The sequence below is a fragment of the Dasypus novemcinctus genome, chromosome 20, assembly GCF_030445035.2.
Source record: "Dasypus novemcinctus isolate mDasNov1 chromosome 20, mDasNov1.1.hap2, whole genome shotgun sequence".
NCBI classification, from domain to species: Eukaryota; Metazoa; Chordata; class Mammalia; order Cingulata; family Dasypodidae; genus Dasypus; species Dasypus novemcinctus.
Genome location: NC_080692.1, coordinates 41,786,512 through 41,807,681, shown reverse-complemented (window position 1 = coordinate 41,807,681; position 21,170 = coordinate 41,786,512). Strand labels below are relative to the sequence as shown.

Below are 21,170 nucleotides of genomic sequence, written 5' to 3'. Positions count from 1 at the left end.
GGGCATCACCATCCCAGAATCCTCAGGACTGGGGAATGAACAAAGAACTAGAGTAGACTTACTGGTTTTCTACTATAGACTTATTGTGAGTCTAGCAATGGAAGAACTTTTATCATTGATGTGGAGGCAATGGCCACTGGAGGTTCTAAGGAGAAGGAGAGGGAAAAATGGGTATAATTTGGGGGCATTTTTGGGACATTGGAATTGTCCTGAATGATGTTGTAATGACAGATACAGGTCATCATATATCTTGCCATAACTTACAGAAATGTGTAGGAGAGGGGTAAATTACAGTGTAAACTATAATCACACTTAGGTAGTGCTCCAAAATGCGTTTACCAATTTTAACAAATGTACCACACTAATGAAGCACGTTATTAATGTGGGAAAGTGTGGGAGGGATAGGGAGTGGGACATATGGGAATCCCCTATATTTTTTATGTAACATTTATATAATTTAAGTATCTTTTTAAAAAAATGTATATTAAAAACAAATAATAAATCTCCTTTATATCTACCATGCCATTGAAAAAAATTTAATGGGGGATTTTTTCCCTTACAATATGAAACTGAATTCCAAACTCTTAACTACAATGTGGTGAAAACCAGGAGGGAGACATGCCCAGGTTAAGCAAGGAAAGAGATTAAATTATAATGAAAAGAATGCCAGTTCTAGTTTGTCAGGAGAACAAAGTGATTCCATAAGCTTGTTCTCTATTCCAGGGTCTCTCAGCCAGATAAAAAAAATAATTCTAAATGGAGCAGATAAAGCAAAATTATAGTTTAGAACATAATGATACATAAATCTACCAGCCTACTCCTGAATTTACCAATTTATTTTGCAAAGTACTGTAGCTGTTAAGATGCACATATCCTGATAGTCCATTGCCAAGGTAGTGTGTATGCGTGTGCATTCTTTGACTACCTCATATGTGCCCTGGGGATGAGAAAAAATATGGTACGATACTGTCTGTGCCCTAGAGAAACTCAGAGTCTAGAAGAGGAAATAAATTAAGACTGTCAAAATTTCTATTATTTTCTGTAATACTAAGAATCCATGACACATCCTTCCAGTGAATCCACAGAACATATTGCTTAAATAATATATTTGGCTATTAATCATGGATGGTCAATGATATCTCTGTGTTACCATCTTTTTATATATACTTTCAAATTAGTTCATTTACTTATATTTTGTATCCTCAACTGTATTATAAACAGCTCAAAGCTGACAATCTTGTTTTATTCTTGCTTGGACCTCTCAATCATGCAAATTCCTTGTACCCAGGAAGTGCTCAATAAATACTTTTGATCAAACTATTTTTGATTAGCAACATATTTTTAAGAAAGTATTCAACCCACCAAAACTTACTGAGCACCTTACGTTAATCGCACTGGCATTGATGGCATATTGACGCCAGTCATTTCACTGGAAATACAGCAGTGACGTCAATGAAGGCCCCAGCACCTTGAAGTTACCTACAAGAGGGGAGAGAGACGATAATCAGATCTTCCAATAGAGGATGTATCATACAGTATTAAACACTCTCAGCAATAATAAAATAAGCTCGGGGAGTGGAGAGTGACTGGGAGGATCGGGGAAGGCCTCCCTGAACAGCTGGCGTTTGAACAGAGGTCTAACTACAGGCCAGTTATAGGCGAGTACACAATCCTGAGGTTAGAATGCTCTTGATTAGCTCAAGACACAGCAAGAAACCCGGTATGTCACTATCAGTACACACTAACAGGAGAGGCAAAGAATGGGCTTGGGAAATGGTTCAAGAAATGCTCTTGGACCCGACTCAACTTTTAAGTAGCTCTGTAATTTGGGGCAATATTCTTGGGTTAGCATCATCAGGTTTGGTTCCTAATGCCTTTCTTACTTCACAGGTGTACTGACTATTAAAGGGAAGAGCATCCATGAAAGCATTTTAAGGAGTTATAAAAGGTTGTAATATTCATCTAGAATCCTCAATCTGTCTACTTTAAAGTTTTCCAGTTGATTCCCACAATCTCCTTTTCTTCTCTATTTTTCCCATATTAAATTTGCTTACAGTCATCTATTGCCCACCTTCTAGCTGTCAGTCTTAAACCTTTCTCTTGGTAATAACCTACTGAAAACCCCTCTCCCTTTTTTTTTTCACGTATACAGTTCTATAAATGCCATATTACCAAAGTAGCTGCTTACAACAGTTTGATAACAGAATTTCTTCTTTGCTGTATTCATATAAATATGAAATTGCTTGATATCCCACATCTTCATTCCATCTTCTAATTTGGCACTTTATAATTTATACTTAATTTGTTCAAAAATTGTAAAATTGTGTGCCTATTGTTCTACTTGTATATTTCTTGAATTCCCTCTAATACATTTGAGTATATTGTAGACTTAAAACCAGATTCAGTATCTAGTTAGTTCTTCTATGTTCTATTCCTGAGAGTGCAATAAATATCTTTTAAAAAGTATAAATAGTACTTTCATTTCTGATAATGGCAGGTTATTCATACCAACCCTTCTACTGAAACAACTAAAAAATAAGCATAAATATAAAGACTACTTCCTTTACAGCATTAAAGAGTCAATGAGATAATAAGAATTTCCACAGCAACAAAGTCACTTTTGTCCTGAGGAAATACACAGATTGCAGCATTAAGAGCTTTGAGTTAGGCAGCATTGTGTAGAGACAGTACAAAGCCATGGCGATAACCTCAGCCAAGACGCTAACAGCAAAGTTTCCCCACATAAAGCTGGACCACCAAAAGCTCATACCTTTGGGCTAAGTATGAACAAGAAGTATATTCCAAACAATACCCATATCCAGAAGTCTACAGGAATAGTTGTTATGGCACTGAACAAAACAAGTGGAGAAAATGAAAGGAAAAACTCAACCCTAATAATTTGTGACCACCCACTGGTTCTCACATGGATGTATATCCTGGGTTCACGTAATCTACACAGAAAGAACTTCAAGTTGTGACCTAGGTTTATGGGGTCCTAAAGGTATAATGCTCCCAGGTACCTGAAATAATCAAAATTTAATCATAGATGTTAAGAAATTCCATGAATAATTTTTAAAGCTAATGATAAGATAAAATAAATCAGGCCACCATGAACCAAGGAAATGAAGTAACTTGAGCAAGAATAAGCTAAAACAACAGTCATCAGAAAGTGACCTATAATGATGCCGGATATTGAAATTATCAAAGGCATAGTTTAAACACCAACAACAAAATGGTATGTGAGTAATTCTACATAGTATTAGCTGTTCAAAACAATAATGACACTTTGGTAGAGGTTTAAAAACAAACAATAGAAATATATTGCAGAAAGAAGAAAACTCAAGAGGAGTGTAAATGTAGTAAAGTGTTCTATGTCCCTTATAACGTAAGGAAAAGTATAACTATGTTGATAAACTTTGGAGCTTTTTAGGTATACTCAGTTCCTAGAGTAATGACTAGGAGATTGGGAACAATGGATAATATAACTGACAGAGAAGAAGTGGGAGGGGTAAAGGCTAAAATAATGTAAACCAGGCAAGAAAAGGAAAAAAGAATAAAATAGAACTGGCAGGGCAAATGGAATGGTCAAATAATATAAAAGAATTAAATCCAAATATACTATTGCTTACATTTAATATAAATGGATTAAATAGTTAAAAGACAAAAATTATCAGCCCAGAGTTTAAAAAATGATGTCATATGCTATATTCCATTTACAAAAGACAAAGAGACACATCCACAGCATAGAGATACAAAAAAAAAAAAAAAAAAAAAACAGTAAAATGAAGGGAAAAGGGATCAGAAAAAGCAAGCCATACAAATACACGCAAAGAAACCTGGTTGAGTTATATTAATTTGAGTGTAAAATAATTATTAGGAGGACAATCATTACTAGAGATTTTGAAAGTCACTATATAATACAAAAGTTTTCATTTGCAATAAAGATACAGTGATTCTAAGTATATCTGCATATTGAAATAGGTCCTCAAATATTTAAAGTAAAATTTAACAGAAGCAAGAAATAAAGATAAATCCAAAATTGAAGTAGAAAATTTTAGCATGCTTTTCTCAATAATTGATACAACAATCAGGAAAAAACAACAATGTAAAAAATAATGTAGTAAAGTCTTACATATATATATTAATAATTAATGAATTACCATTTTAATAAATTAGGTAAAGAGAATCAAATTGAGCCCAAAAAAAAATTAGAAAGAAATCCTAAATATTAATAAAGTAATTCATGAACTAGAAGACATACACATGATAGGATCAAAGTTAAATTTGGTTCTTTTAAAAGTTTAATAAACTGATAAAACCATGGATGAGCAAGTGATAGAGAGAAAAGATACAACCCATTTTAGAAATGATGAAGGGAACATCTTGCAGACATTGAAAAGGGTAACATGAATAGGTTATGACAAATAAATATAAATTTAGAACAAATGGGCAATTTCCCAGAAAAAAAAAATAACTACATATGAAAGCGAAAGAGGAAATATGAATAATCTTACAGCTATGAGAGAAACTGAATCAATAGTGAGAAATCTTCCCACAACTAAACTCCAAGCTCAATTGGCCAGTTATCTAAATATAACTCATGCTTATTTTAAAAGACTAGCTTAACTTTCATACCAAAACCAAACAGAACAGTAAAAGAAAGGAAAATTACCAATCTAACTATAATTTAAGATGAAAAAACCATGAACAAGACAGCAGCAAACTAAAAACAAAATATAAAAGGGATAGTATATTTTAACTAAGGAACATTTGTTCCAGGAATATGTTTAGTATAACATGAGGAAAAAACAACAATTTATTTGACTGCATTATCATATTATCTCAATAGATACTAGAAGAATATTTGATAATATCCAATATTTATTCATGGTAAAAAATATTTAGCAAAGAGAGAATAGAAGAGGTAATCTGGTGAGGTAAGGGTTAGCAAACATTTTCTGTAAAGGGGCTGATAAATTTTTTCAGCTTTGTGGGCATCTGATCAATGTTACAACTCTTCAGTTCTCCCATTGCAGTGTGAACATGGACATGGACAGTACATTCATTAATGGGCATGGCTGTGTTCCAATAAAACTTATTTTATGAAAACAGGTAGTAGGTCAGATTTGGCCCATAGGCCATAGATTTCCAATGCCTAAAAAAGAATCTATAAAAGATAACTTACTGGTATATATCATAATTAATGACAAAATTATTTCCTTAGGATAAGGAACAAGACATAATTTACCACAGTTACCATTGTAATTCACATTGTATTTGAGGTCTTAGTTAGTGCAATAAGGCAAGAAAAAGAAAAGTACAAGGATTAAAAAGAATGAAATGGAATCATTATTCACAGATGGAATAATTGTCATCATTATTTGTGCAAATAATTGTGTGTATATAAAATCTAATAATCTATAGCTGCTTATTTAATAAAGAGTATTTAGCATGGTTCCTGGATACAAAAATCAAAATTGAATTTCATTCCTACAAGCAGTTAAAAAAATGAAATTTTAAAAAATTATACCACTTACAATAGTATCAAAGATATAAAATACCTAAGAATAAATCTAAGAAGAATTTGGAGAAATTTATAGAATGAATTGAGGAATACTCTAGATGACTATTTTATAGTTTCCTGGGCTGCTCAAGCAAATACCATGCAATGTTTTGGCTTTAACAGTGGGAATTTATCAGCTCATGATTTTGAGGCTGGGAAGAAATCCAGATCAAGGTATCATGAAGGTAAGGCTTTCTTCCCAAGGACTGGCTCCCTGGGGCTAGCTGCCAGTGATCCTTCATCCTTGGCTCCTCTGTCACATGGCAATACACAGGGCAGCCACTTCGGACATCTGAGTTGTCTTCTGGACCTCTTTGAATTTCAGCTTCTTACTTCCCATGGCTTTCCCTCTTTCTGAATTTTATTCTACTTACAAAGAATTCCAATAATAGGACTCAGACACATCCTGATTGAGGTGAGTCACAAATTAACTGAAGTAAACTCATCAAAAAGTCCAAATTACAATGGGTTCACACTCACAGGAATGGATTCAGTTTAAGAACATATTTTTTCTGTTTTCTTTGGTACATACAGCTCAAAATTATTCCTATCAGTTAAAAAAAATACAACACAATAGAAAAATTGGGAAAAGTTTTAACTAAGCAAAATGGCATACACAAAAAAACAAAACAAACAACGAAAATAAAATCTAGTCTAAATGGCAAATAAACATAGAAACCAATGCTCAATTTCATTAGTAATCAGGGACATGCAAATTTCCATAACCATTATACATGCATCGGATTAGGAAATCTTATATACTAAGTATTGGTAAGGAAGTAGTGATGGGAACTCTCATGCACTGCTGGAAAACTAGTAAAGTTGAAGATTATCATTCCCTCTGATGCAACAATTCCAAATTCTAAAGTGGAAGTGCAAATGTATACAATTCCAAAATGTTCACAGCTGAATACAAGCCAAATGTCTCCCAAGAGTAGGATAGATATAAAGTATGGTATAGGCATGCAATGAAAGGGAATGAGCTACATGCAATTACAGCTTGTACAAATGCAATGCTATGCTAAAGAAGCCAGGCAAAAAGGAATATATGATTCCATTCATACATAGTTTTTCAAAAAAGCTAAGCTAAAATTCCGTTTTTAGAGATGCATAGGAGGTTGTAAATATCCCCTTTCTTTTCTTTATACGTTTATAACCATAGACCATAGAGTGGACGCCTCCAGGGCAAAGAAACTGGGATGTGATCAGACAGGAAAACAAGGTGGGTGAGGTTCTGCAGAGCTGGCTGTGTTCTCCTTCTTGACCTCAGTGGTGGGTACACTGTATTCATCACAGACCTAGTTTTTTCATATGCAAAATGTATTTTACGAACTTTTTATATACATACTACATTTCACAATAAGAGTAAAAAGCAACAAAAAAGTATTATATTTTCCAAAAATATATAGTTTCTTGATCACTGATATATTGAGTTTTCATTCTATTGTATCAAATACTTATCATATAATTTCTTATATTTTGTAGATTATGGCCCTAATGTATTAAATGTATTGCCTATATTATTGAATTTCATCTCTGGAAAGTATCTGAGATTTCTCACATTTATTTATACTGTAAAAAGGAATCAGTAGCTGCCAAAAATATACACAATATACAATATGGCAGTTTTCCCTGACCACTACCCTCCAAAGCTAGTCAATATGAAAATATGACCAGACAAGAGAACATAAAATGCTCTCAGAGGCAGCAGGATGGCATCAGTTTAAGTGTGCACTCACGATCCCTCTTGCAAGGAATGGTTAAGTTGGGGCAGAATCCTGCCCAAGTGAGCTGCTTTGGGAACCCATGGATTGGGAGGCTTCAAGGCATCGATCTGGAGAGAGCTGGACAAAGAGATAAATTTTCACGATAAAACCCTGAGTTTCTTGCCCCTGCTGCTAGAAACTGCAGATGGCTAAACCCCACCCTCAAGGCAAAAAGCTACTGCAAACCCCGACTCCCACCAGCCACCCAGCAAGAGGGAGCATTCTCTGAGAGTGGGAGGGTTCTGGCAAAGGGTGGAGAGGGGTCTTCCTTTCTGTGGGTTCGGTTGCCTGGACCAACTTTGAGCTTTGAGGAGCATACCAGCTGGCTTGAGATGGCACCAGGAAGAGGGGAGAGGTGAAACTGCTGAGGCAGCCTGATCTATCGAACTGCCCTGGGATAGAAAAACTTGGTCTGAGAGAGGGTGGAGTCAGGCAACTGACTAGTTCCATGCTGAAAACTACCAAAATTTTGACTCCCTTAAGGGAAGTGGGCAGTAGGAAGTGCTTAATAAGCTTCCAAGAGCCTCTTTAGGATCCCCTGGGAGGAGGGGGTGGTCTGGAAGAAGGTTGAGAGTCATTTGTTTCTTTGGGGAGTTAAGTCACCAGGGTCCCATTTGAATTTCAGAAGGGAACTCAACCTGACCACGACAGGTGAGGGGGGATCCTTTCACACGGGCTATTATGTCCTGCTGCCCTGGGACAAAAAGGAATAAGAATAGAAAGGGGTCAGAGATACACTCCTAATCAATAGGAATCTACCCAACTGCAAAGAGTCAATCCTGCCCTAAGGAAAGTGACTGGATAGCTTTCCAAAGAGCTAATTGACCCAATGAGAAAGTTTAGCTCCATGGAGGAGTTTCTGCCTTGAATATATGAGATCTCTAGTTCAATTCCTGGCCCCATTAGAGTAGTGATGCACAGGGATATTAAACAACCAACTGATACATTAGGACAGGGAAAACTTAGATATAATTTTGTATTATCTTCTCTTATTTCTCTTATTTTTCCCAAAAAAAAAAAAAAAAAGGTTACTTTTTGAAAAACTTAACCTTAATTTACTAAAACCCACTTCAAATCATGCAGAGGGCAAGCTGCAAGTTAATTAATTGACGAAAACCAACAGCCTGAGAAGTTTCTCAGAGTGGCTTAAGAGGGAGGCTGTTTTTCCTTAGGTTTTGTTTGAGTGCTTGATTGTGTGTTTGTTTGGTTTTTTGTTTGGTTTTTCCTTCCTCTTTCTTCCTTCCCCACCCCCCACCCACACATTGTCTTAATTAGGTGCTGCTGGCTTGTTTCTTGTTTGCTGTGTTTCCTCTTCCTTGATTTTCCCCTTCCATGTATATCAATTTTGTCTACCAATACTATCTCTTTCCTTCCTTCATTTTTCTATCATCTGTTTTCTGTTCTTGTTCCTAAATTCCACCTCTCTTTCCTTAGTCCTAAATTTTTTCTGTATTTTATTTCTATCTCATCTATACTGTTTTCCTTTTTTTATTAGCTTTTTTTTTTCTTTTTGTCCTTTCTTTTCCCTTTCCCTCTCTCCTCATCATTCTGGCCTTTTAATTCATTCAATATATTTTTCTCTATTCATTTAACAGAATAGACGATATGAATAGAGAAAATATGTTTCACGCTACATACTCCACTTTTTTATTCCTATCACTCTACTCTGCTTACATGAGTTAAATATTCGTTTTCCTAGGTCTTATATGGTTCCTCTTCTAACATTAACTATTATTATTACTATTATCCTCTTTCTTTTCTTACCTCTAGTACTTTCTCTGGCCCTAATCTTTTTCCTTCAAGGGAACATAGACAACAGCAAGTAAATAGAAAAAGAAGAAAAAAGTGTCGAAGAGAAAACTTAACACACTCACAAAAACAGCAACTAAAAAACACCCTAGAGTAGAAAGAGAAGCTAATCAACTAAATAAACCCATCAAGATAAAAAGATGAGCAAACAGCAACAAAAAATTACAAACCATACCAAGAAACAGGAAGACATGGCCCAGTCCAATGAACAAACTAAAAACTAGGAAGAGATGCAGAACATTGAACAACTAATCAAAGCTGTCCAAACATATATCATGACCAACTTAATGAAGTGAAGGAAGAGAATTCTACCAAACATTCCAAACAACCTGCTTAAACTGTTTGAAAAAATACAAGAACCTTGCCTAACTCATTCTATGATGCCAGCATTACTCTAATACCAAAGCCAAACAAAGATGCCACAAGAAAAGAAAATTACAGACCAGTTAAGGGATATGACAGGGGTGTAGGGATACTATTGGGTTGGGTGGTGAAAGCTTGACAGGGGAATAGGGTGGGGGAGGATGGGTTTGATGGTCCATGGAACTGGAGGGAGGTTTTGGGGAGGGAGCAAGTGAACTCTGGGGACTGGTAGATATGTGGTTGAAACTACAATGTTGAGAAAGCTCTTATGGCAATACAGCAAAGAAGAGTTACTGGTTTAGGGTGTTGGGTACGGAGACATTTGGGACAGGGTGCACCTGGGGCAGTCTTCCAGAGAATGTGTGAGTGACCATTTTGCCATAGTGTATTGTATCAGTTCAGGGAGACCCACATAATGAGTGGGAAGGAATTGGACTCCCATCCTGGGGAGGCCCAATATGTTCTCAAAGAGAGGGGAGGGTGTCTCTCCAGAGCATGGGCGGTTCCTAATAGGGAGGACAGACTACTGTGTCAAGCACTCAGTGTGGCTGCAATTATCTAAGAATCTTGTCCTTCAAGGAGTAAAGCCTGGTGGTCGCCATGGGCCTGAAGAGGAGGGGGAGGAAGGAATAGAATAGATGGAAGAAGGGGTATTTAGGGGGCAATGGAAGTGTTCTGTGTGATCTTGCAAGGATGGATACAGACCATGTTAAATTTCATCAAAAATTTATAAAAGTGTGTGGTCTAAAATGTAAACCATAATGTAAACTAATGACCATGGTTAGTAGCTGTGTTTCAATTTTTGTACATCAGTTGTAACAAATGCACCATCCACATGTAAAAAGGAAGGAGGAAAAAGGGAAGGATGTTGCATATATGGGAGTCCCTGATATTCTGTACGTGACTTTACTGTGATCTAAAACTTCTTTGAAGACAAAATGAAAAAAAAATATGACACTGGGGAAGAAATGGAAGAAAATGCCACTGTACATACAGGACAACAGATATTAGAGTGATGAAAGGCAAAATGCCAAAAAAAATTTTTTAATATTCCAATTCTTTTTACTTTATTTTAGTTTTAGTTTTGCTAAATTATTGTGTATTTTATTTTTTATGTTTAAACCTATCATTATTTCATTTTCCTATAAATTGAATTTGGCAATATTCTTGGCTTCATTTTTGAGGAAATTTTGGGTCACAGAAGGGTTACAACTATGGCAGGGGAGGATCATTGGTGTGGGGTGTCACCTGGGCATACATACCATGTATATAAATACATTCAAATGTTCATGGGGCATTGCCACAGTTGATAGAGATTCACAAAACAACTGAAAGAATACTGAAATCCCAACCTGGAGAGCTCTGCCACTGGAGAGACAAGCCCCAAGTTCAGGGGTTATGACTAGTGGAGAAGGATGGTCCATGCCTCTTATATCCCTTCTGTTTGAACCTACAGTTGGTGCTGGAGTTGGTAGGTGTTCATCCAAGAGACTTGAATCTCTGGGCTGCTATCCATGTGCCAGCTGGCCCTGAGCCTCAGCGGAGTTGCAACACCTACTCTCCAGTTTTTGGACTTACCCAAGACAACTAACAAGGAGGTAAGAATGGACAACTACCACACAAGGAACTGAAAGAGCCACCAAGTGCAAGCAAGAGAGTCCCATCCATTGGCCATGTGGGGTTGAGGCCCACTCTCAATTAGAGGTGGAGTGAGCATCACCATCCCAGAACCCTCAGGATTGGGGAATAAAATATGGACTGGAGTGGGTTTACTAGTATTCTTCTATAGACTTACTGTGATTCTAGCAGTGGAAGAAAGTATATCATTTATGTGGAAACAATGGACACTGGGGGTGCTGAAGTCAGGGAAAAGGAAAAAGAGGTGAAATATGGGGGCATTTTTGGGACTTGGAATTGTCCTGAATGACATTGCAATGACAGATACAGGCCAGTATACATCCTGCCATAACCTACTTAATGGAGTGGGAGGGAGTGTAAACTACAATGTGAACTATAATCCATGTTCAGTGGCAATGCTCCAAAATGTGTTCATCAATTACAATGAATGTACCACACTAATGAAGAAGTCGTTAATGTGGGGAAAAATGGGTGGTGTGGGGAGTGGGGCATATGGAATCCCTTATATTTTTTTATGTAACATTTTATGTAATGCATCTTTTAAAAATAAATAAAAATATATTTTTAAAAAAGAATACAAAATGATAATATGAATATACAAAAGAAATATTAGGTTTTTGTCTATCTCCCTATAGATGAAAATACATAAATTACAATGTCACACATTCCTTACAGATATTAGATCTATTGCAAATATAAATAAAAGGCAATATAATAAAACTGAGAACTTAAAGTATATTATTCTTTTATATAGGTCTCCAAATTGCCATGAAAAATATTACTACAGGATACAAGAAAGTTTATGGTTTCAAATTAATGGTTTAAAATGTTGGGTTTTCATCCATTTCTTTAAAAAAATCAATACCATAGTATGATTGCAACCCCCATACATTAAAAAATAAGAATTAAAAATGACGTTAATGAACATATTACAAATATCACTAAAGTAGTTACACTTTAAAACAGTTTTTGTGCAGCCTTTTTACTCTGACATTCCTCTGTTTCTACAATATGTCTTCTTAATTCTATTTTGAGACTTTTGGTCATTTCTCTGATAGCAATGCCAATAAAGCAGCCTGCTGCCATTAATCTCAGTTCTATGAAAAAGTAAATCATGCCCACAAGCAATTAAACAATAAAAGCTCAAAAATATGACTAATTAGAGCTAAGTCTAGACATTCACCACGTAGTTATAAGACAGGCTTGTCATAATCATTTCAACTTCAACTGGAAGTTTCTTCAATAATTCTTTCCAACAAAAGCAAGACTAAAGATTTTGCCGTGGGAGTACCCAAATACAGTAGAGTTTAAATTGAAATAATCCATCAGGAATTTCAGTTGTATATCTGCAAAGCTTCTTCTTACCATTTATCTCTATGCCCTAAACTTTGTTTTGCTAATAATCTCCTATGCAGAATAAACCCTGACTTTTATAATTGTGCCAGCTCTTTTGCAGATTTCTAAGCTTTTAATACAATGCCTTGCAAACGAAAAGAAAGCTCACATTCACAGCCAGTGGCCACATGTAATTCTTCCCTTTAGGTTGTCATCTATATATTGACAACTAATATAAAGACATTTTAATAATTTGGGCATTCATGGGAATCAAAATGTCCAAGATCTTCTTACTATATTCAGTAGTGGTCTGTACAAATCTCTCAGTTGTTTTCTCATATACTACTTTTTAATGCTATGAATGTATAAATAAATTTAGGTAATTTTCAGAGGAATGGTGAATAAAGTTACAAATTATTATCTAAGGCTTTTTCTCGTTGTTGTTTAGTTATACACGTCATATTTTATTTATCAAAGAAAACCCTCATTTCCACCGTTTAGAAATAGAAAAATAAATTAGTCCTTTATCTAATGATGTACAGGCAACTGCAAATTCCAGTGTATTTCACTCACTGACTAAGCAACAACTTTTTTCAATCAGGGTAGTTAAGGGAGAGAAAAGAAGCTATTAATATAGACAGAGAACCCCTCTAGTGTGGGCAGGGGAAAGAAATGGGGGAGGGGGGAGGAGAGGGATCTTGACAGGGCAAAGGAAACCCTCACTGAAAACCCAAGCATAAACAGAAATGTTCTTAGGTGAAACAAGAGAATCAGAGGTTTATGGAATGTCAGGTTTTGATTTATTGCCATTAGGACATTTTGCAATAAAGGCAATCATGGTGGGGAATTATTTGGAGAATTTTTCCCGTGCTTAGTGCCAATGAAACAGCATGGAGAGAACAAAGGATTTGATGCAGACACAGAAGAGGGGCAGGTATCCTCTACTCCAGGCAGGGGCCAGCCCAAATCCCAACTAGTTGTCTAATATAAGTCAGCCTCAGTTCCATAAAAATATGCTACCTAGCCACCACATAACAATTGCAGAAATTAGGAGTGGACTCTGAAGGGCTCATCCGGATCTTTCAATGGACATCAGAAGGTTCACAAACTTAAAATGTCAGCAAAATACCGTGAACATGTACGTATAAAAACACAATTCTCTAGAGAGCGAACCCATGGCAGTAAACAGTTTTAAAATATGTATGATCTCGTAGAATGTTTAACATATTTGAGCTTTATGTTTCATTTAGTTCTGGATTCTATCAGAATAACTTGTACCGGTGAAGACAGAAGGAAATATTTCATTACAGTTACATAACTAAACAATTCAAGGCTTTTTCTTTCATTAAAAAAAAGTTTGAGTGGATTTTTTTCATCTACCCATATCAAGCACTATAAACAGTATACTTTAAAAATAACTAAGGAAACTATGTCTTCTAGAATTGTGATTTTGCCAACGCAAAGAAATAGCTCACATTTTCATCTATCATTGCTGCCTGGTTACGGGAAGTAGAAAGAGGAATGTAACGACAGGAACATGAGGCTTGAGCAATGGCTGAGCCACTCTCTAACCTTGTTAGACTTGTTCCAAGTCTCCTGTCACCCAACAGATCTTACTATGACAGTTTAAAACGTCTTTTCTGATAGCAGTATTTGAAGGATTAGTTTAAGATGAATTCCACGTTTTTGAGTAGATGTAATGGGGAGAGTGTGGGAGGTTAACAAATGTATCTTTCTCATGGAATTAAAGGAGAAGGACAAATTGTTTCTACCAAGGGGAAAGCAGATAAGAGAAAAACGTATGTGCCATGAGTATAGCAAATAACCTAATCTTCTGTAGAAATTCTTCTAGGCCTGGTAAAAGCAGCTCTGAAAGAAATGAAGTCTGACTAAAATATTTCAGCCTTAGGGGAAGAATTAACTACAAATTGAAAATATAACCTGGCACCATAATACTTCATTCCTCTATGCCCTTAGAAATAAGAGAAGCTAGGAAAAAATGTGTGCAAAACTCTCCTAGGCAAGCTCTGACATTTTGCAGTAATAGAGTGTTACAAACATGCTAAAGTCTAATCTATATTTGTTGAAATATAGTTCACCTTCATATACCAGCATCAGCATTAATATTCAATCTTTACTTATAGAGGAACTAACATTCATTGAATCTAAATAATGGGAAGATCACACTGTTTAACCCTTCTTTAAAGTGTACCTATTCTATTAAGCAAATATTATAGATTAAGCCTCACCTCAAATCCTGGTTTACATACCCAGGATTAACTTTCCTTTATTCATTCATTATCACTCACTCAACAGACATTCTTTCCAGGACACCAGCATGTGGTAATAGAAGGACCTTGTTCTTGGCAGTGAAACAATAGCTCCTTTACAAAGATGTAAGAAAGCTGGTGTATCAACAGAAACATGATTTCCTTTTGCCCACACTTGTCACTGTTTTATAGTCATCTTATTTGAACTCTGATTTCAAATTCATGCATATAAAATATGCTGAACAGTGATTGGCACATAATGGCCCTTAATGCATAGTGACAACCAATGGTGAGTACAAAAAGGGTCGTGGTAATGTATACCTCTAGGTAACATCTTAGGTTTATGTTTCTTCTTAAAAACATAAACATTCTGAAATTTATACCTGACTTAAGAATCAAATTAATTCTATTTGGTATTCAAGAGTTAGCAATAATGCAACTCTAAGTTACAGCTCATCTCTATGAACTTGTAGATTTTACTCACTCTTGTGTATTATAATACCAATGGAAGATCTGACTCATCTCCTCTTTGCAAATGACCTCAGCAAAGATGGAAGCAATTTACAACCAATCATGCTACATATTAAAATTTCACAATACCCTGTCATCTGTCCTTGTCATCAAGACCACTTCCTTCATACTTACTTCTGTTTTGTATTTAAAAGCTGACTACACAGTTTCCAACACATTAAGAATAGAGCCTCTTAAAACAATTTGTCTTAGAGGAATAATACAGTGAAAGAGATTCAATGTGCAGAAGATTATTTTCTCTTAATTGATGTCTTAAACATTTTAATTGGTTTGACTGTACAGTAATTATCAAAGCTTTAACCCATCGTTGCCAAAATTCTTTCATTATTAATGTACCCTTTACAGTAACATCCTGTATGTCTCTACAAACAAATTAATGAGAAACATTTAATCAAGGGCACACAATGGTAAGGAAGGCCTCTGACTGAAAGAAAAATAAAAACAAGGCCTGAAGACAGGGCTCTATCCATTCATCTCTGCACTTTTCAAAGTTGATTTGATTCTTCAATTCTTGGAGAAGAAGAATCATATGCATATTAACCTGGACTCAAGGATGGCAAGCAAATCGAAGCTAAATAAGTTAAGCAAAAAGATCATTTATTAATACGCAAGAATAAAAAGTGGATTGAGTCTTGCCACTGTAGTCAGGGTCACATGCTATGGATTCTGATTTTAGCTCCATTGGTTTTTAGCTGTCATCTTTGAAAATAAGTTAAGCTTTTCCTTCTTTGACTTCTACGAAATAGGAACCGTCATAATAACTATGTCATCGAACTGTTGTAAGGGTTAAATTTCTTAATACAAGTAAAGTGCTTAGAAAATTGCTTGGCATATAATAAATGTTCAATCTTTTTTTTTTTAAAGAGCAGAGGTGAACCTAATTTTAGAGAGAACTGGAACCAGAGGGCATTTGCTATCAGAATTCACTTATTCTCTTTTATCACTTTGCAGCTTAATCTTTCCCAACTTCAGACTAACAGCTTAGCAACTAGTCTGAAAGAACATTCTCTCCATAGATCTGTAGGAAATATTTCAAGAAAGGACTGATTGGCCCAATTTTGGTGATGTGCCCATCAGTATATTAGCCACTTGGGCTTCAGGTGGGTTCGTATGATTTGCATGGCTAAACGTCCTAGTTTACCTATTGTCTCAACAGAATCATCTCTTTCACTCTCCAAATGTTCTAATTTCCATAACATTACCTCTGTAGTATTCTTGCCCAAATGTCTAACAGGAAGCTAATTGTAAGAAAACAATTAGATAAATCCTGATTGTGGAACATTCTATAAGATGATCATCAGGGACACTTTAAAAAAACTGTCAAATTCATGAAATATTTTTTTGAAAAAAGATCAAAAGAGACAAAAACATAATAGCCAAATGTAAATCATTATTGTAGGGGGTAGGAAAACACCTATAAGAAACCTTTGGGAAGTCACAGGTGATAGCGGAACTGTGCTTATGTAGAAGAATGCCCTTTGTCTATGTGAGATAAATGCTGAAGTAAAGGGTGTCATCATGCCTATATCTGGCTTTCAAATGAGTCCAAAAGAAGTATATATAGATTAAGAGAGATTCTAAGCAAATGCAACTGTCATAAAATATTACCAAATGTTGAATCTGAGTAAAGGGAATAAAGATAATCATTTGTTCTTCTGATTTTTTTGTAGGTTTGACATTTTTCAAAAGAAAAAGTTGAGGTAAAGGACCTCATTTGGATTATTATTATATTGGTCACCCTATTTATGGTTGGGCCAGCATAGCTTGGTTTTCTGCTCTTGAACAATTACTGCTTGGCAGGGAAACAGAGTCATGGAAGAGGATGTCCCATCTCATTCAGATGAAGTGTCTAAAATACGGGGAAGACCTAATTCCCAAAAGAAGGCTTAAATGAAACCAAGGAAGAATGATTGTGCATCATGCAGCTACCCAATTATGAACTGTAACATGTGAATAATCTCTAGTCCAAAGGCCCTTATACTTAAACTCCATTTATAAGAAGGAATAAGCCAAACCAGCATTCAATTAGCAAAGGGGAGCCCACCACCCCACCACCAAAACCTATTAGAATCTGAGCTTTCATGTCACAAAACCTTTTTATGTTTGATAATTTTTAAAAACCCACCATTATTTATTTAATAATTTTGTATGCTATTTAAGAACTAAGACCATAAATAAAGATCTGTGTTTAAATCCCAAACCTACCATTTGTAAGATGTCACCCTGGGCAAGTTACTTTACTCTAAGTCTCCATTTCCTCCTCTATAGAATGACTTGCATGGTTGCTTTAAGTAATGGAAACAAATCAGGTAAAAGATGTTAAAAGTTGCCTCTATAAATGAAAATGAGGATGACAATGACAGAGTTCCTGCCTTCTGGGAGCTCACTCACAAGTAACCTCTGTCTCTTCTCACCTGCATTGCTGCTTACTCCACCCAAGGAATGGATGTATCCTTACTGCCACCATTAGAAGTTTTATCCCAAACAAGTTAACATTCTTCTACATGGGCAAATACAACATAGAACTACAGGATTTCTGAAGTCTAAGGTGACCTAATTCCACGGCTTTCTAGTTTCATTTGCATCTTGCTTTGCTTTTTATACCTTGCCCTAATCCAAATTCATTCTAGTGGATCAAGTTCTAAAAAGGTATTTCTTCCCTTCTAGACTTTTCTATATGAAATATTACTTTCTCTTTAAACAAAAAAACTATAATTCTCTTAAAAGTGAGTTAGCCTTTTTCCTTCACTAAATGCATCTAAATGTTTTTTCAAGTAAGTAGGGCCTTGTTACAGTGTAGTATATCATCAGGAAAACAGAAGACACCAGCTGGTGTAAGATCTGGTACAAATCCATTTTCTCCAGATTATAGAATCTTTGTTAGCAGTCAATGTGTACTAGATGGAAAGAATGTAGTTAAACTATCCAATATGCAGTTGGAATTAGAAGAAAATTATTTTGGCGAGGAAATTAAGAAAGCAAGACCTCAACACCAGGTCATGCGACAATTTGGAATACCAAAAATTACTGATATTTGTTCTGAATTGAATGCAGGAATTTCAAATCTAGAGTGGGAACCACTCACAGTCAAGGGCACAATTTACTCATCTTTATACCACAAATCTCCCAACACAGAGTCAAAGCCTGGGAAAAGAGTAGACCAACAAATTTTGAAGGAATAATGAACAAAGAAATGAACATAAAACAGGAACAAATTTTAATAGACATTCAGGACCACAACATCTCAAAGAAATCAGTAGAACCTCAATTATGTCAGAAAATGCCTGCTATTTAAGTGCTTTAAGAGAGTCACACATTTTCCTACACATTCAAGAATGATCTTGTATATAGATAGCTGCCTATAAAATATTGTTTCAGAAACCCTTAAAGGCCTGAGAGTGGGGCCACTATGAGGTATGATAGGTAGGTATGGTAGTCCTTCAAAAATTAAAACTCGACTCACCAAAATGTCTTTCTCCTTTCATCCTATAAGTTCCGGATAGTCCCACCATTATGATCCTTCTTTATATTAATAGCAACACACAAAAATCAGCATAAAAATGAGTATGTATTACATAAACCCAGAAGGACATTATATGGTCAGTAATAAGCACAAGTACACAGATCAGCTTAACAATCAACTGCAAAAGGTCCTAGTAGGATGACATGAGACAGGTCAATTTTGGAGGACTAAGTGGAAAGATGAGCAAGTTAAAATGAAAAATAAACTAAGAGAATTTGAAGCAGGTGTAACTTTTAAGAAAATCTCAATTTGGAAGCAATGGGGAATAAACAGGAGTGAGACATATTAAAGAAAATTTTTATTTGTGGTCATTTGACCTACATAGTTTAATTCCACTTGGCTTAATGATATTCTGTGAGAAAAACAGTGAATGATGTTTTTGCTTCATCCAGTGAAAACCACAAAAAGTGATTGCTTGTCAATATAGAGATGATTATACACTGATTTCCTATCTTCTGCATTCTGATATCCATTGCACAGTTCAATCTCTGAAACTTCTTTAATATGCAATACAAGGAATAAAACTTTTTAATTGCCAAAGCACTACTTCAAAGGTTAGTTTCTACTTTTTACTAGCACTTCAAGGAAGGCTTACATTATAGTAACAAAGGTCACAATAGGGCTGAATAGACACAGTAAATAAAAAATAAGAGTACCTTCTTACATATGAACCATATTAATTCATGCAACAAATATCTCACGAGCAACCATTATGTGTAAGGAAACATCTGGGATCCAGAGGAATATGGTCTGTACCTTCAAAAAGCTTAAAATCTAGTAAGGGAAATAAGATATGAAGACAAATAGGCAGAATAACAGATGAAGTTACCACTGGAGAAACAAAAGGAAAAGTGTAGGGTATCAAAGAATAGAACCAAGAACAGCTCCAGGGAAGAGAAGCTCTTGGTAAGCGCTTTGAAAGATGGGCAGGATTTTTAGAGAGGAAAATGGGAAGAGAAGAGAATTCAACAACAAGGTAATGGTGTAGGCAGTGGAAAATACAGATACATTCTGTGGAATGATAAAGTAAGAAAGTTTGGCAAATATTCAGGGTAGGTACAGAATAATAGCAGAAAAATGAAACTGAAAAGGTAGATGGAACTATCACTGCCATGGTAAAGATTTTATATTCTATTCCAGAGATTTTAAATATTTTTGTTCAAGGACCCTCAAAAGAATTTTGAAAAGCTATGTATCTCTGCAGACATTGTTTTCTTTACAATTATAATTTTTATCTTAAGATTTAAATAATTGCAAAGGATGTCATTTCCAGCAATATTATAAATACTGACATTAAAAATCTGCTATATCATTCAAAAATATCTAGTAGAATTTACAATCGTCCATTTGAAAAATATATGCATAAGCTCTTCTTAAAGTCAGAAAATCTACTCTGTTTCTTTTTTCTTGAGCTCCTATCCCTTTTCCCTTTCCCCCATAGAATTTTATCCTAAAATTATCAAAAGTTTCATCAATCACCCTATCTTTAAAAAATTATATTTAGTATGTACTTTGAATTTTAATTTATTCACTATGACCAATAAATGTAGTTGTTAGAGTCCAGATTAAATTAGTATTACAATGATTACCAGTACACAATTGATCAAAACACAAATATTTTACAAATTTTGATAAATTATTAGTAAACATAAAAGTAAAAATTATTCTTGGAAATGTGTCCCTTCATGAAATAGATGAAGTCCTTTTAAAAAACATTGAACATGCATTGATTGATGAATACATCAATTCTATTTCTATATTTTTTCTTCATTTTTATGGAGTTTCATAAATGTCATAGAAGCAAGTAGATGGGAACAGAAGAAGTTTCACTACAAGAATATTACTCAATTCTTTAAACTCCTGAGTTACATCAAAAATCATAATGGTCTATCATCAAAAATTATTTTTAAGGGAAGCGGACTTGGCCCAGTGGTTAGGACGTCCGTCTACCACATGGTAGGTCTGTGGTTCAAACCCCGGGCCTCCTTGACCCGTGTGGAGCTGGCCCATGGGCAGTGCTGGTGCACGCAAGGAGTGCCCTGCCATGCAGGGGTGTCCCCCGTGTAGGGGAGCCCCACGCGCAAGGAGTGCACCCCATAAGGAGAGCCACCCAGTGCGAAAGAAAGTGCAGCCTACCCAGGAATGACACTGCCCACACGAGAGCTAACACAACAAGATGACGCAACAAAAAGAGACACAGATTCCCGTGCCGCTGACAACAACAGAAGTGGACAAAGAAGAAGACACAGCAGATAGACACAGAGAACAGACAACTGGGGCAGGGGGGGGTGAGAATAAATAAATACATCTTTTAAAAAAATTATTTCTAGCTATCAATCACAACTAGACTAGATTCACCGTAATTTTACTGG

At 35.5% G+C, this 21,170-nt stretch overlaps 1 long non-coding RNA gene across 1 annotated transcript in view; it reads right to left on the bottom strand.

Moving 5' to 3' along the window:
* Positions 1 to 1,377: 1,377 nt before the first annotated feature.
* Positions 1,378 to 21,170, bottom strand: part of LOC131274740 (uncharacterized) — an 82,275-nt gene continuing 62,482 nt past the window's right edge. Inside the window, exon 3 of the long non-coding RNA XR_009182017.2 lies at positions 1,378 to 1,479. This is a non-coding gene — a long non-coding RNA (uncharacterized lncRNA). The remainder of the gene's footprint in view (positions 1,480 to 21,170) is intronic.